A 15054-nucleotide genomic window follows, 5' to 3' on the forward strand; every position below is an offset into this window, starting at 1 on the left:
CTTTGGGTAGTAATTGCACACTATAAAAAACAGTTGATTCGGAATAGGATTCCTAAATCAAGGGTTCAACTTGGAATACATTCTTACAAACAAGAAGCCCTTGATTTTCTCTGAACTTCTGAATGAGTTTCTAGACAATTATACTGCAGTAAAACTATGAGTTAAGGCCTCTGTAGTTCCATTAATTCATGCAACATTTAAAGAAGATACATGAAAAACATTTGATCAACAGAGAAGTAAGTTTTAGAGCATATGTGTGCCTGATTCCCACATCTTGATGACTGGTTTTAAAGCAATAAAGCAGAGGGAGTTCGTGCACAATGGACCAACCGCACAACACACCCCTACTGACAAGTGAAAACAAATCAATACAAGGGTGTGATTTTCTCTTCAGAAATCTTTGAAAGAGTTAGGAATATATTAAACTTTATTTAGTAAGAGACTTTCAGACAAATAAATTGCCTCGAATTTTAAAGAGGTCAGATGTACCCAGGTGATTTAGCCACGCTCCTGTTTTACAGCAGTTTACTATATGACTAAATACAGCCAGATATAATTGGACTGAAAACGGCAAGGAAGAGACCCATGCATGTCAAGCTGATCAGAAGAAACTAAAGAAGTTATCAAGATAATGTGGTTGGCACCACAATTTGAGAAATACTTAAGATCAATATTAAAATTACTCTCTTCATCCTGGAGTCGGCTGAACAGCGTGGAATGGTAACGGTCTATCACCACCACTGGACTATCAAGCACTTAAATTGTCTACTCACAAACTATTTAATGTTTATGTCCCAAGTCACCTGTGAAAACTCTGAAAGGTTTGTCAGCAGCTACTTCATCTTATGAGAAGGCTGATTGTTAGGTTAGAACCACAATCACTGTTGCAGAGTGTTTTATCCTGCCCTCCCCAATAGAGGAGGATTTTTATTTTGACTCCTCCAAGTTTGCATGTGGAATTTCCTCTATAGCTACACCTCAGTCTTTCAACTAATACAAAATTATGGAGATGCTTTTTACTTCCTTTTTATGACCCAAGCCTTGGTGACTGCTAATGGACTTTTCTGATATGTCTGCAAAATTTATAAATAGGACTGGGGCTTCAAAGTGACTATGATCCAATCTCTCTGGAGTACTTTTTGCTCGAAGCAGGCAAATCTATCTCACAGGTGTTCTCATTGTTTTTTGTTTTTGCCTAACTGGAGAGTGATTAGATGGTGCACTTTGTGTGCATTTGGTGAAACCTGATTTCTGGATACAATGATCCAGACTTGTCCCCAAGTTCTCCTCTGCAACCTTTTTCTAGGTGGCCCCCTTCTTTCCACCTGCATAGCAGGCATAGCTACCAACCCGACCAGCACCTCTGCACCTGGACACACCAGGGCCGGTAAAAAGTAACTGCTGGTGGCACTTTGGATCTTGGCCCCATATGACCCTAAATCCCAAAAGAGATCCCCCAGAAACAGACCGTAAATAACTGTATGCAACATTTTTTATGCCTCTGAAAACCAATAAGGATTGCCTGGGCTCTTTATACAGTGTACTTCGTTTTGGTCCACTATATAAAGAACCAGCTTCAATGTATAGCTAATTTCCTGCCTGTTCTGGTGCCAAATGGCTCTCAGGGCAGGGGGTGGCACTCTCCAGGTCTGTGGTAAGCCAGACTCGCATATCAAAAAAGTGGTGTGCTCTTTGAAGCTCCCTGCCTTGGCATGCTAATTTATTAGCCTTCCCGCTGGAGGAGGTGTAAACACCTCCTTCCAGAGCAGGCATTGTTTTTGACCTCTGAGAGCAGGGCTCTCATCTCCTAGGGGGTCAGAAACATACCTGTAAAGGTGGCTGAACAGGACCAGCACACCAGAGGACTAGTAGGATTCAAGGGGTACCTCTAAGGTACCTTCTGGGTGCAAGAATGAATAAATCCCAACACTGGAATGATGCGGGTTTATTTATACGAGGTGTTTGATACCAAACACCATATGTTTCAGTGAAGCCATTATGCAGCTGGGTAACCGTTTCGGCCAGTACCCAGTACACATCTCAAGATGGCTTCCCTGTTCACTTGCGATATCTAGTAATGGAACTAGACATTACAGGGGCATATCTGCTCATGCAGATATGTCCTCACATGTGCTATAATGCTCCCTGCCTTAGGGCTCAAGGCCTGCTGTAGGAGTGACATACATATAGCTCATACAGTGCCTTTGGCATGGCACATAAGAGTGTGCCTTTGGCGTCTTTTCAGACATGATTTTCACCATGTCATGCAGCCTACCATGGCAGTCTGCCTGCAATGTGTGCGTTGGTCCCTTATGGTGGCATATGCTGCAGCCCTTAGGGACCCTCTTTAGTACCCATGCCCTAGGTACCAGGGAACCATTTACTAGGGACTTACATGGATGCAAAACTCCTTTACCAATTGGGCTGCAATTTGACATCACCTTGTTCAAAGAAAACAGCACTGGCACGGAGGTTTGGTTAGCAGGCCTCAGTGTCCTGTCAGAACTGAAAGTCAGCATCCAGTAGGTAACAAGCATTGAAAATGCAATAGGTCTCGCCTTTGATTAAGTTAAAGCCATTTGCTTTGTTAATGGTATTGTATAGCAAAGCAAATGGCTTTAACTTAATGAAAGGCGAGACCTATTGCATTTTTTATGCTTTTTTTTTATTTGTGTGCACAGAAGAGCCAGGTGTGATTTTTAGGTGGTGCCAAGTACGATGTAGGGTTTGCCACCTTTGGCAACACTGGTTCGACCCTGTGGTGGGAGTTAGTTCCATGTATATATGTGAAGTGAGTTGCATGGTCTTAGCCCATCTCTTGATGGGGTGCTGTGTCAGTTCTAATACACTCATCACCACACGGATGCAGCACATCTGGAAAATGCATTGATTTCAGTATAAAGTCTGTGTTTTTCCAGTTTGCTTCCCCCCGTAAGGCAGCCCTTCTTTTACTTTATCTTTTAAGTGATGGTGGTATGGCGGGGGTCACTGCAGTAGTGACACAATGTGCATGATATTATCAGAAGATTTGAAAAGGGCAGTTTTCGCTCAATAAATACATACATTTAAGAAATAGTTGTGCCCTGGGGGAGTCAAGCTGCCCCTCACTGATGAGTCTCAGACAAGGCTGAAACCAGCCTGGGGGCGCGTGTGGGCCCAATCCGAGGTGATCTGCCCTGGCAGTCCGGTCTGGCCTATCCCTTGTGCGCAAGCGCAACACTGGGTTAACATGGTGTCTGCCAGACTGTATGTCTGACCTAACACGATCTAAAAACAATGGACTCTAATGCAGCGCAGGGTGGATGCCAGAGGCTGAGATGAACTCCTGTGTTCCACCCATCATGTCTGTGTGGTCTGTGGGCAATATTTCTCAGTCCTTCTTACCCAGGTCCTCTTTAGCAGCCATGTGAACAAACATTTCATAGTCGTGTCCAGGGTATGAGATAGGATAGCCTAGGTGCATTTCTCTCTCCGCCCCGCAGCTATGGTGTATGACAGGCGGGTCCTTGGGGTATAATTTTTCTTCAAAAGACACGGACGGTCATATGTTATCGTCTGCGCCATCCCATGTTCATGGAGTGAGTGATGCGTGGGAGGGGGTGGTACGCGCCCTGCCGCAGAGCTCCCAGCTAGAGCCACCTGCTGTCAACGCTCATATCGTTCATTAAACCTCCACGGATGGCATGTTATCGAAAAACATCAAGCACGCGCCGATTATATACTTTGCCTGTCAGCCATATCAAAGTGTCTTGGGTCAATTGGAAACAAATGGCGGAGTCACGGGCGTGCACGCGCCCACAGGCAGGCTGCTGTGAAGTCGAGCATAATGTTTACGAAAAGTAAACGGTCTATTAGCAGGTAACGTCGCAGCGGTTTGAATACCTGGAATACCTCGTTTTGATGTCATTGTGTGTTTGTGGTTTTAGAGTATTTTTACCACTGCAGTCGACTTTAGCAGAGAGCACGAGCTTGCAAACAATGGTGCTGAAGGCTGTGGCAGAAACAACACACACATGCATGATGAGACCAGATAACGGGCCATTTCGCTTTCTGACACAGTGTGCTTAGCGGTGGTGATATTTCTTGTCTAGAGATGCACAATAACACGCTAAGGCCAGGCTAATTAAAAGCACGCCGCCATGTGCACGTGTGTGAAAGCTATTGGCACAAGCAAAACAAGATGGCGTCGGACTGTCCACTGTCCGTACGTACGCGTGCATGTTCAGCTTTGGCTGAATCGATCGCAGAAGGCCCTCACATGGCGAGAGCAGCGCATGTGCGCTGCTAACGCCAGGCAAGACCTAAAAAGGGGGCAAAAGTGGGGGACGGGGGCAACTGCAAAAAAAACATTTTCCTACAATTTGCGCATCACCAAGGAAAATATTCTGATTTGTCTCGATTCCATTAAAATCCTTGCTTCATTGACAATTCAGAATTACAAAAAGAGTGATTCATTTTTAGGTCTTGCCTGAGCCAGCGCATGTGTTGCTCTGCGAGACATTTAGTAAGTGGGGTTTTCAAAGTGCTACCACACGCTTTTGCTGGCCTAGCGCTTGCGGTTACGCGCGCAGCAGGCAGCTTTCAGCGCCCGAGGCGCTATCTGGAGCGCGATCACTTTCACTTCTGCTGCGCACGCACCACTCACGTGCTTACAGCAGCGCTCACCATCCTGCTGCTTTTCCTCAAGATTGCCTTCTACATTCCTGCTTCGTTTTTGCTGTTATGAAACAAATGCCCTTTTACGTGCTCCCCGCTCTCTCGCGATGGAGTGCCCTGCGTTCCCCACCCGGCGTTGCTCTGGAGAGTTTTGTTCCTCATGAGCAACGATCCTTATCTCCCTCTGCATGGTTGGAACTACAATTTAACACTTGTGAACTATCGCCTGATGGGAGTACACCACCGGCTTCTGCCTGCAATGTGGGTGCGATTGTCATGTGCTGTGAGACAGTGTCTTCTTTTCTTCTATTTTTCTGCAGTTTGTACGTTTGTCATCGTTTTGCTGCATTTGACCTTTGTTTTATTTACTGCGCCATTTAATGGCAGTTTAACAGCTACTGTTATTTAAAAAAGCGGTGTGAGAAGTTGGCCTGGTATATGATGTTCACTAGTTAAAGTGACCACCTTGTACCATGCCAAGCAACCCTTATGGTGTGGTTGTAAGTCAACCTTTTCGGACTAGCTGCCCTAGTGGTAGCGTAGGCTAAGCAGTCTTTGAGGCTAAACTCGTGAAGCGTGTTAAGCCAGCTGTTTTACCAAATGCAACCCCCTTTTATACCAATGAAAGGACACCACACAGATATATATTCAAAATATATATGTATTTATTTCTCAAAGTAACCCCTAGTCTCTTTATGAGCACAGGAGCACAAATCGTCAAACAAGATTACAGTAGAATACACAGAAGTTGCACTTTATATGGATAGGCCCTGGTGGCCGCTCAAACCATATACTAAAATAGTGGTATAAGTACCACGATCAGAAAAGGGAAAAGGCCTAGGGCCTCTAGAATCGCTGGACCTACAAGGAGCTAACTTCAGTTAGTGACCAGGAGGTCCACGGGTTGCGTGTGCAGAGCAAATAGTCACACGCGTGCTCCCATAGGTTTTCAATGGGTGCGTAAAAGTTACAAAGTTACTGCAAAAAGGATCTTCCGGATGGACTATGAACTCAAGATTGGAAACACAGACACTAGAGATGTTACTCTACACTTGGGCACCGGAGTGCCAGCTTTACCTCACCCACAGGAAGCGGGTGCATAGGCCTCGAAGTGAGTCGGGTTTCTTCTATCTGTTCAATGGAGCCTGTGGACAAAGATGCTGCAGGCGGTCGGTCCGGAAGGGATGCGGTGGATCCAAGAGTGGATCGGAGTTGTAGAAGACCTGTAAGCAGAGGGGACAGTGTTCACAGTCACTAGCCAGTGACCAGCGTGGCACCAGGTGGGTACCAGGCGATGTCGGGTGCAAACAGGAAGAAAGGTGTAGCTTGTCTCTGCAGCCACGTGGTCCCTGAAGGTCGACGACGTCCAGAAGTCGGTTCACGAGCTGTCCCACGCAGGCTCTCGCTGTCGGCGGTGTCGGCGACTTGATCGAAGCAAACAAGCCTTGGCAAAAGCAATTGTTGTGGAAAACGAAATAAGCTGATGGTTCTGACCAGCAAGGTCAGAGGGACTGCTCCTTTGGAGGGGAGCAAGTGCCAGTCTGGAGCAACCAGACCAGCGGTGTATTTCTTGAAGTTCGTCGCCAAGATGGCCACTAGCCAGCGGGCCAGCAACCGGTTAGGCGCGTCGAGTGGCAAAATGCAGAAGGGCCCCACGCAGATCGTGGAGATGCTGGAGGGCCCACCTTTGGTGCAGATGCTGCTTGAGGGTTGGGCTTCTCAGATCCCAAAGCACAACTTGGAGGGAGCCTCGGTTGTTGCACTTGCAGCTTGTCGTGGTCGTTTCAAGATGGCTGGCTCCACGTGTCTCGTTGCCTCCACGGGTCTCCTCTTTTCAGGGACTGTGGATCGGGCGGTGAGAGGTCTGGAGGTCCAGGTCTTGTCAGTCTCTGGGCTCGGGCTCCGGCGGGAGGCGGCGGCAAAGCAGACGTTGATTCGCTGGATGGTGCTTGCGTTAGCAAGGTGGTCACTCCCTGACCACAGGGGAGATTTCCTTCAGTCTTCTGTGCAGCAGAATGTCGAAGTTCCCGTCTTCTTCTTAGTTTCAAGTTGATTCCAGGATGTCTGAAGTCTTAGGACACAGCTCCTACCTTTAAGCGGATTCTAGGGGCCGGACTACCTGCTAGGTCCCTCCCTAAGGGTGGGACCAGGAAGGGGGGTGGTTACACCCCCAATCCTTTGTCCAGCTCGCCCCAGGCCCGGGACTGGTGTGCCCCAGGACCAGATTGAACTGGCATATGCACCGAGGCTCCTTGTGAGCCTCAGGCATGTCTGGTTTCTTTCAAGCCCTACCTGACCAATACACAAAATCCTGTCTGGGGTGGTGCACGCACCTCCCCTGGCAGGAAACCCTTTGTCCACACCTCCCAAGCTGGAAGGACTCCCAGCAGCAGGAGGGCAGACTTGTGTCTGTGGTGGCAGCATCCATTTTGTGGAGCTGAGGCTATGTCTGATTTTACCGGGGTTTCAGGTACTGTACATGTCGTGTCCCTCTAGATGGGTGGAATGCTAACCCCGTCGCCAGAATTGGCGAGGGGTTAGTATTCCAATTCGTATGGCACCTTACTCGACATGTTTTGATAAAGCCAAACCAAAGATAGCATTTAACCGCGAGGTTCATAATGCACTTAAGAGTGTATGGTATGACGATATCTGGAAACAGTAGAAGGAAGTGGTTCCGACCACTGCAGACAGGCTCAGCTCATGCCAGAGCACCATCTCACATGGAACCAAGCACTCTGCCTTCAGGATTGTTAAGGCCTGCCATAGGAGTGACTTATAGGTTAACATGTGTCCCATTTAGGGTTAGGTATAGGTATACTACACCTAAGTAAGAGGTGGTTACACCAACTTACCCCAGCTGAGTGATCAGCCAGTTGTGTCAAATTTGTTAGGCCAAGCCTGGGGTGGCATAATACATGCTTCAGCCCCTGGCAGGCCTTGGAGACACCAATGCCCTGGGTACCTAGTGTACACTGGTACAGGGGCTCACAGGGTGAGCCACTTCCAATTGGTTATGCACCTAGGGTGCATAGTGTAAATTTAGTAGAGAGAACAGCAGGCTGGGGGTCTGATTGGCAGGCCCACAGCCTCAATATGTCAAAAACCAGTGAAGCAAAAAGCAAAAATTTGGGGTGACCATAGGATAGCAGACCCTACTCTCCTACAAGCGGTATAACTTGGATGGCGTGCGTGCCGCTTACCTTCTATTGTCTCCAGCGTCATTTTGCATTCTTATGACGTTCCTTTTTCAACATCAGCACCGTTGTGCAGCTACATTTGGTGTATGTGTGTGTCGTGAGTCATTAGGCGGTACATCAGTAACGTCCCGCCATCTTCTTTGAGTGGAGTTTATCATTTCTGCCATCCACCCTTGCCAACCACGTTTTTTTTTCTCCTTAGTTAGCTTTACTTTGTGCTAATGCTGAAGATTTTGTCCATCTAGCGTCATGCTCCACATGAATTTTCCGACATCCCCGTTTCAACCGGACACCATCACCCACTGCTGAATAGCTTTCAACTTTACGACCGGCATTTCAGTGTGATTTTCAGTCTTCTTGCCCGTTAGTGGGTTTTAGCATAGTTTATTGTGAAGGTATGAAGAACGCGAGTACTCTTTTTACAAATTTACTGTCTCCACAGTTTATTATCCGAGACGCTGTTACCGGAGTGACCTTCAGTACCCTCCTTTGAGTTCATTACCAGACTCCTGCTTTTATTTTACGTTTTGCGCTGCACCTAGTACTCTTCACTTTCATTTTGGATTACACATTGGTCCGTTTATTACGCAGCACCTTCTGGTTACTCCACGGGTGAGAGTTGGCTCACCGGAGTTGCTTCTGTAACATTAATTCCAAAATGTGTTTAGTTTGCGCTGTATTTAATACCAATTATTAAGATTTTGCATTAATTTTATACGTTCTAACTGTATAAATGTTAATTGCCTTATCTCACCTGATTGTCTATTCACCTAACTAGTTACAAGTCTGTACAAGTTATTTAATTCGTGTTATGCATAATTCTTGCATGTTTTTTTTTAAGCTTTGCCCTTTAGTGCAATTAATTTCTCTATTCATGAAATATTTTCAATGATATATTCAACTTTTGTATAATGTTAATTTCTTATGTTTATTGTTATGTTCTGATATGACTTTCCATACTTATTTCAATCAGCTGTTCATATTTTCTTCATATTTTATGATGTATCGAATTTATTATGCTTATTTGTATGCACATACTTTTGCTGATTTTTTTTCCGTATCTTCGCTTAAGATCTTACACTGTGTATTTCATCACAGGTTTTAATTTTAGAATATGTTTCATTTCATATAATTCTATGAAATTTCTTGTGCTAGGATGTCAACTCCTGCAATTTTATATTAATTCATTTTGTTCACTCATGAGTGTTTCACAGCGGTTCTGTGCACGGAACCCCTGTAATCGATATTTCTTCTAATGTTTTGCCAGACTCCGTTTTCAACTTTGCGCAAAGTTTCCATTCTTACATTTTCCTGGCAATTAAGGTTTTACCTTTAATTCATTCAGGATTGTTACTCCTGTTGGGTGTAGTTTTTTACTCACCCTTCTTCTCACTTTCATGTGTTGGAGAACTCTTATGCTCTGGAGTAATTTCCTTCTGCTATTCAGGATTTACAAATCCCAGTTCACTATACACAGGACAGCCCATGCTGCTGCTGTGAGTGCCTTTTCACATCTTCATTAACTATATAATTAACACCCAGGGACACTGGAATCATGCGATTCCGCAGCCGCTTCGTTTTCTGCATACTTATGAATTTACTGCATGTGCCACATAATCCTTCATCTGCTGCGTGATCTGCAGGTTTTAATAACAAGCATTGGCATAGCCAATAGGTCTCGCCTTTGGGACCTTATAAGTGTTTAACCATGCAACAGTTAATGTTGTTGCACCAAGGATATTATGCTGCATAACTAAATACATATAAGGTCCCAAAAGAGAGACCTATTGGCCATGCCAATGCTTGTTGCTTTTCTAACTGCTTAATGTGCACACTTCATTTACAGGTATCTATATTTTGTTGTGTGTTACAAATAAATAACATCCTACAATTTTTCCTTTCACACGGTCTGTACTATAGCAAGACTGTCACATAATTCACTTTGCTTTTCTTTCTCAATCTGCAATGTGAGACGAGTTTGTAAACACCAATCTCCATGTTATAAAAACTGAAGCCACAGCTTGTCAGACGACACAATATTTGACTTCGGTCTTTAAAGTGCAGCAAACGTGACACGATAAATACAGAATTTAAAGGCACCTTTATTTATAGTTTGAACCTCCGTGACCCACCAAAAGTCGATGACCCACAGTTTGGTAACCACTATTATAAGTGATTCTGCAGAGGAACCTGGAAAGAGAACACTCTTCCTGCCAACCGAGTCCTCCTAAAACATGAGAAATTAACTGCCAATGCTCTGAAAAGAGACAGCGAGATGGAACATAAGGATGGAACCTGGAAAAAACGACATTGGATTCAATGAGCTTGAACAATAGTAGACAATTATGTCCAATGTATGTTCAGTGCTAAAAGATTAACAATTTATCTCAATGCTATGTTTGGAGTCATCTTGATTTGTCAAATTGTCTCTGCAAGCAAGTGTAAATAACAGGCATTTGCACAATCAAGTCAAGTCTTGACAACATGACGGAGTCTAGCATTAGAGTCTGCAATTGTGCAGTGATAAATAGCAGACTTTTCTTCAAATACATAACTTCAGAAATCAGGCAAAGATTACAGAATTAAAACGATTTCACAGGAGCAGATGTTGTTCATAACTAAACGAAGACTTTTTTAGTCCACAATACTAGACAGAGGCCCCAGAGAGCTGTAGATCACAATCATCACCTATGGTTTGCCTGCGAAGAGTTTTAGAAGATTTTGACTTGTCAAGTCTGGAATGGCCACTGGGGAGACTGTTGGAGCTCAGATAAAGGCCTTCTAAATCACAAAATTATCTGAGAATCATCTGTATAGGAAACTGATTCCAGACCAAAAGATCTGCTAATGGCAAGAAAGTCAGATAAAAAAAAACATTGGGCACGCCACAGAATACGATGGAACCTTTGGCCGATTAAGCTATATTAGGAACCGGCGGTGATATTCTTTGGGGGTTCCACAGCTATATCTGATAACAGATTCTATTCTCAAATCAGAAAGCCAAAACTTGAGTCTTAAATTCTAGGATTGGGTGAACAATTTTAAATCAAGCAGGATGCAAATATATATGGACCATTCGAAAATTTAAGCTGATGCCAGGTCAAGAGCTACATATATTTGGAATCTATACACACCCCATGAATGAGCGCCTGCAGGTCTGTTTTAAACTACAACCATTTCAAGTTAGGAGTAGTAGAAAAAGAAATGTATTTTTGTTCTTTTATTCCATATTGTAGGCAAGCAAAAAGGAGATGTTTCCTTTTATTTAGAGAATTGCAAACCAGGAGATTCATCGAATAGTTAATACAAGTCCTTCTACTATATTCACTGTGGTAGTTCTTGTGAAATATATCTACTTGGCCTGAAAGTTTCATTCTAGATTTATGATCAAATCAACTATTTGAGAGGACTACATAATTTTAACTATAATGGAAATTAAGGGCAATAATGTGTTTTCCACTTTTTCTTTCCACTGTAATTTTGAGTTACAGTTTTTCTGGTTAACTAAGTGTGATTACAGATGAAGCAATGCACTTAGTGTAAAGTATGGGGCAAACAATCTGAGTAATGTGGGACACTGGGTCCATAAAAGGGTGAATAAACGTTACTGGAAATTATGTTGTTAACTAGGTTTAGAATGTTTGCATCTTTTGTAATAATAATTAATTTAACAGCATTATTAAAAGCTATCTAAATTCGGGATAAGAAAGTTGTGTTCTTATGGCTAATAGGTGTATCTGAAATAACAAATGACCGAAATCCTCTTCTGACTCAGATATCCCATCCAATATGTTAATATTACCGATGGGGTCTAAAGTTAGACTACTGGGTATCCAACAACAGGATGGTGTCAAGATTATCTTGGTACTGCTGGATAACAATTTTCCAGCAATGCGGGCACTATTAGAAAACCCTGCAATTAGCAGGTTTCTTTTTAAGTAGAAGAGTTTCCCATTCAGACACAATTAATATTGGAGTATTTTGGGGGAAACAAGGAACACCGATTCAGACATTCCTGTGGATTCTGAAACACCACAACAGTGATGCCAACAGGTTTAACAATTGTTGAGACTGCATATTTTATAAGAAAAATGTTGATAACAAATAGGTTGGAGATGCCATTTAAGAGCAAGTAGAGAGGATTTCTGCCTAAGCGGAAGTAGGTATGAGACACTTCTTCAGTAAACTGAGATGTAACATAGTTAAGATTTTAATGGCAAGAACGCTGTACCAGAAATACATTTTGACATCATGAACAAGTTAGGAATAGGAGTATGTTTCACTAAGCTCTGTTTAAAAAACAGTATGTGCTAACTTCACACAGCCTGGTATGCAAACAGGGCTGCATTTCCCAGTGTGACTGATGTACTAATCAGTCCCATTGCAAAATGTGTAGTCACAAGAGGCAGCAAAACCTCCTACTTTCAGAAAAGTAATTTGGGTGGGGGCATTTTTTGACCCCCTACAGATGGGGAATGGAGGTCTGAGAGGAACTGCAGGCCTTCATTCCTGCATTCAAGTTTCTTACATGTAAACATTTAAGAAACCGAGATTGTTTTTAAAAAAATAAGCATTCACTTGGAAGGAATGACAAAGGGGCGGGACAAAGTAGTTCCCTGAATTACTAACTGCTTCACCCGCAAGGCAGCTAGTCAAGATTCCTTCTTGGACAACGTCCCATTAGTGAAGCATTTACCATCCCAAGTTGGTAACTGTCGAATGGTTTGCAACTATGGTTCATAACATTTGATACATTGCATTGCGACTCGCAATTAAGAAGAATGGCCCTTTCATGCAGCCTCTTACTTGCTATTCAGAATGAATCGTAAAAATTACTCTGCAAGCCTGAAAATTTGTTTCCAGCTGAAACAGTAACTATTCATAGTAACAATGCATTTTGAAGTCAGAAAGCCTTTGATTTTTGCGAACTTGCAGGCTTTGCAAAAGCAAACAACTTATATACATTTAACCTCTTTATCAATTAGTTTTTTTAGGAGTCATAAATCACAAAGAAATTAATCTTGGGTGAGTGATACGAGCGATTAAACAGACTCCTATTATTTGATTTGGAAAATTTGAAAACTCTTCTCTCACAGGCAGATGAGAATCAAATGTTCTTTTTTTTCTTTCTTAAATTAATTTATGGGCGATATCCCATACTTAGTACATTTAATAAACATTGCCCTTTAATTCAGGGGAGGGGACTTCCTATCGCCAAATGTCCAGAACATATTGCTTGGGGTCAAGGACACCAAGTCTTCATGCCACTTTGTCCCCTGAACAAGAAGACCGAACTCCTGCAGCATAAATCATTTGGCTGCCAGCTTACACTGCCAGACTGTGGTAGTGGGACACAGAATAGTCTGCTGCTACAAGATATGTATCCAAATGTAGTTGTTCATACTATTATGTATGATTCATTAATGCAAAATCTCTACTTTCACAGTTTACCTAGCTGTTTTGACAGTAGTTCCTAGGTGTAACTTTGCAAACATTAATGAATATAAAAAATTCAAGAGTAAATATACAAATTTATATTTGCTGATGTAGAAACCTGCCGAGTAAGTGCACTTAATGTGCTAAAACTTTTTCTTTAAGGGAGAATATTGTCCCCATGGAGAAACTCCTATCTCAGCCAGACACCCTTTTTAGGTGTAAACTAGGCAGCGCTTGCGCGGTCGCTTAGTGACCTGTGGTAATTGCTTTGTGGAGTTCCAAGTCCACCCATTGCTTGCTTTTGTATTTCATTTGTCTATGGCAGTGTCCTTCAAAACTCCTTGCTTGCCAGTGGTCAGTCCTTACTCTTTGTCCCTCTTTTTTCTCTTCCGTTCCTCCCATGCAGCAGGGACTAAGTACTTTCTCATCATGCTACAGTTCTTTATCTGTACTTTGGAGGACTACTTTTTTTCTTGGTTTCCTGCTCTGTTTCTGTTTGCCTGTGTGCAGTTTCGGCACCATAGCGGATTACATTTAAATATAGTTTTCCTCCCTCACACCTCCTCTTAAATCCACAGCTGTATTGGGGATTCATATTCCGCCGTGCCTCCCGCTTCATTTTTTATATTTTTTTAGGCTTTTAGCTATTTTCGATGTGGACTGTCATTTGGGCTATTTTTAGTAGGATATTTGTTTGGTTGTGGGCTTTGTCTTTAGTTAGCCTGTGTCTGCTCCAATTAAATGTTTTGTTTGGTTTACTTCTGCTAAACTTTCCAAGCCGCTTTATTTTTCAGCTTGTCCATGACTCATCTCCCCAATCACCCATGCCGTGCCCAACACCATCACACCCCTCCCACTGAGGTCACTCCGTTCACCTCTTTCCGCTGTGTATTGATTTCCCCTCTCCCCTTGTGAAATTTTATACAAAGCGATCTCGACCCGTAGGTATTTGAGTGCTTTACACAATCACCGGTTTCATTACACACTCTAATACCTATTTTTGGTAGAGGCTTGGGGAAATTAAGTGATTGCCCAGAATCACAGGGTGTTGAGCTAATAACGAGACTCGAACCTGATTCCCCAGCTCCAGATTTGGCAGCTCTGGCCATTTCCCATATCCACTCCCCTTTGTATCCATTTCTACGCCACCCCGTTGACAAAAGCAGTGTGTGTTATTATTCACGAACTAACCTCACTTTAGGTTTTTTCTCTCCTTTGATGCTTTTTATCGCTCCGCCTAAAACTCTTTTTCACAAAACTTTCTCCAACATATCCACACCACACCAATCCGAAGGTGTGAACGACTGACCAATTACAGAGGGAAACATCATCTTTGCCTCTCATACCAAATCACAGAGTAGTTTTTCTAGCATCCATCCAATCACAGCTCCAACACCCTTCTCCTTCTCTGCGTCAAGTAGGAGGCATTCATTTACTGTTGGTGTTGTAGTTGGGTGGCCTGACTAGTGACGGGAACCTTGGTGGCAGATGTTTGTACATTTCTCCACATTTCCATCTTTCAGAAATTATTTCACCCAGGCCGCGGGAGGTAGCTACCCTCCTGTGTCTGTAGGAACGAGTTATTAACATCGGATTATCGATCAACCCTTTCCTATAGTTGTTACATTTCAGGGCCGGTATGGTTGTGTGTGCTGGATTGTCTTAATCAATGTTAAAGGGGTGGGGGCATTTTGACAGACCAGTAGATTGAGGTGCTCTTCAACTGTTGGTGCTTAAGGTTAAAGCGTGGGCTTGATGGCAG

General features: G+C 43.4%; 1 protein-coding gene across 1 annotated transcript in view; it reads right to left on the minus strand.

Moving 5' to 3' along the window:
* The window catches only part of LEO1 (LEO1 component of Paf1/RNA polymerase II complex), a 271615-nt gene that overhangs the window by 152959 nt on the left and 103602 nt on the right, over positions 1-15054 (minus strand). The gene's annotated exons all lie outside the window — the stretch shown is intronic.

This window comes from Triturus cristatus, chromosome 3_1 (genome assembly GCF_964204655.1).
Source record: "Triturus cristatus chromosome 3_1, aTriCri1.1, whole genome shotgun sequence".
NCBI lineage: Eukaryota > Metazoa > Chordata > Amphibia > Caudata > Salamandridae > Triturus > Triturus cristatus.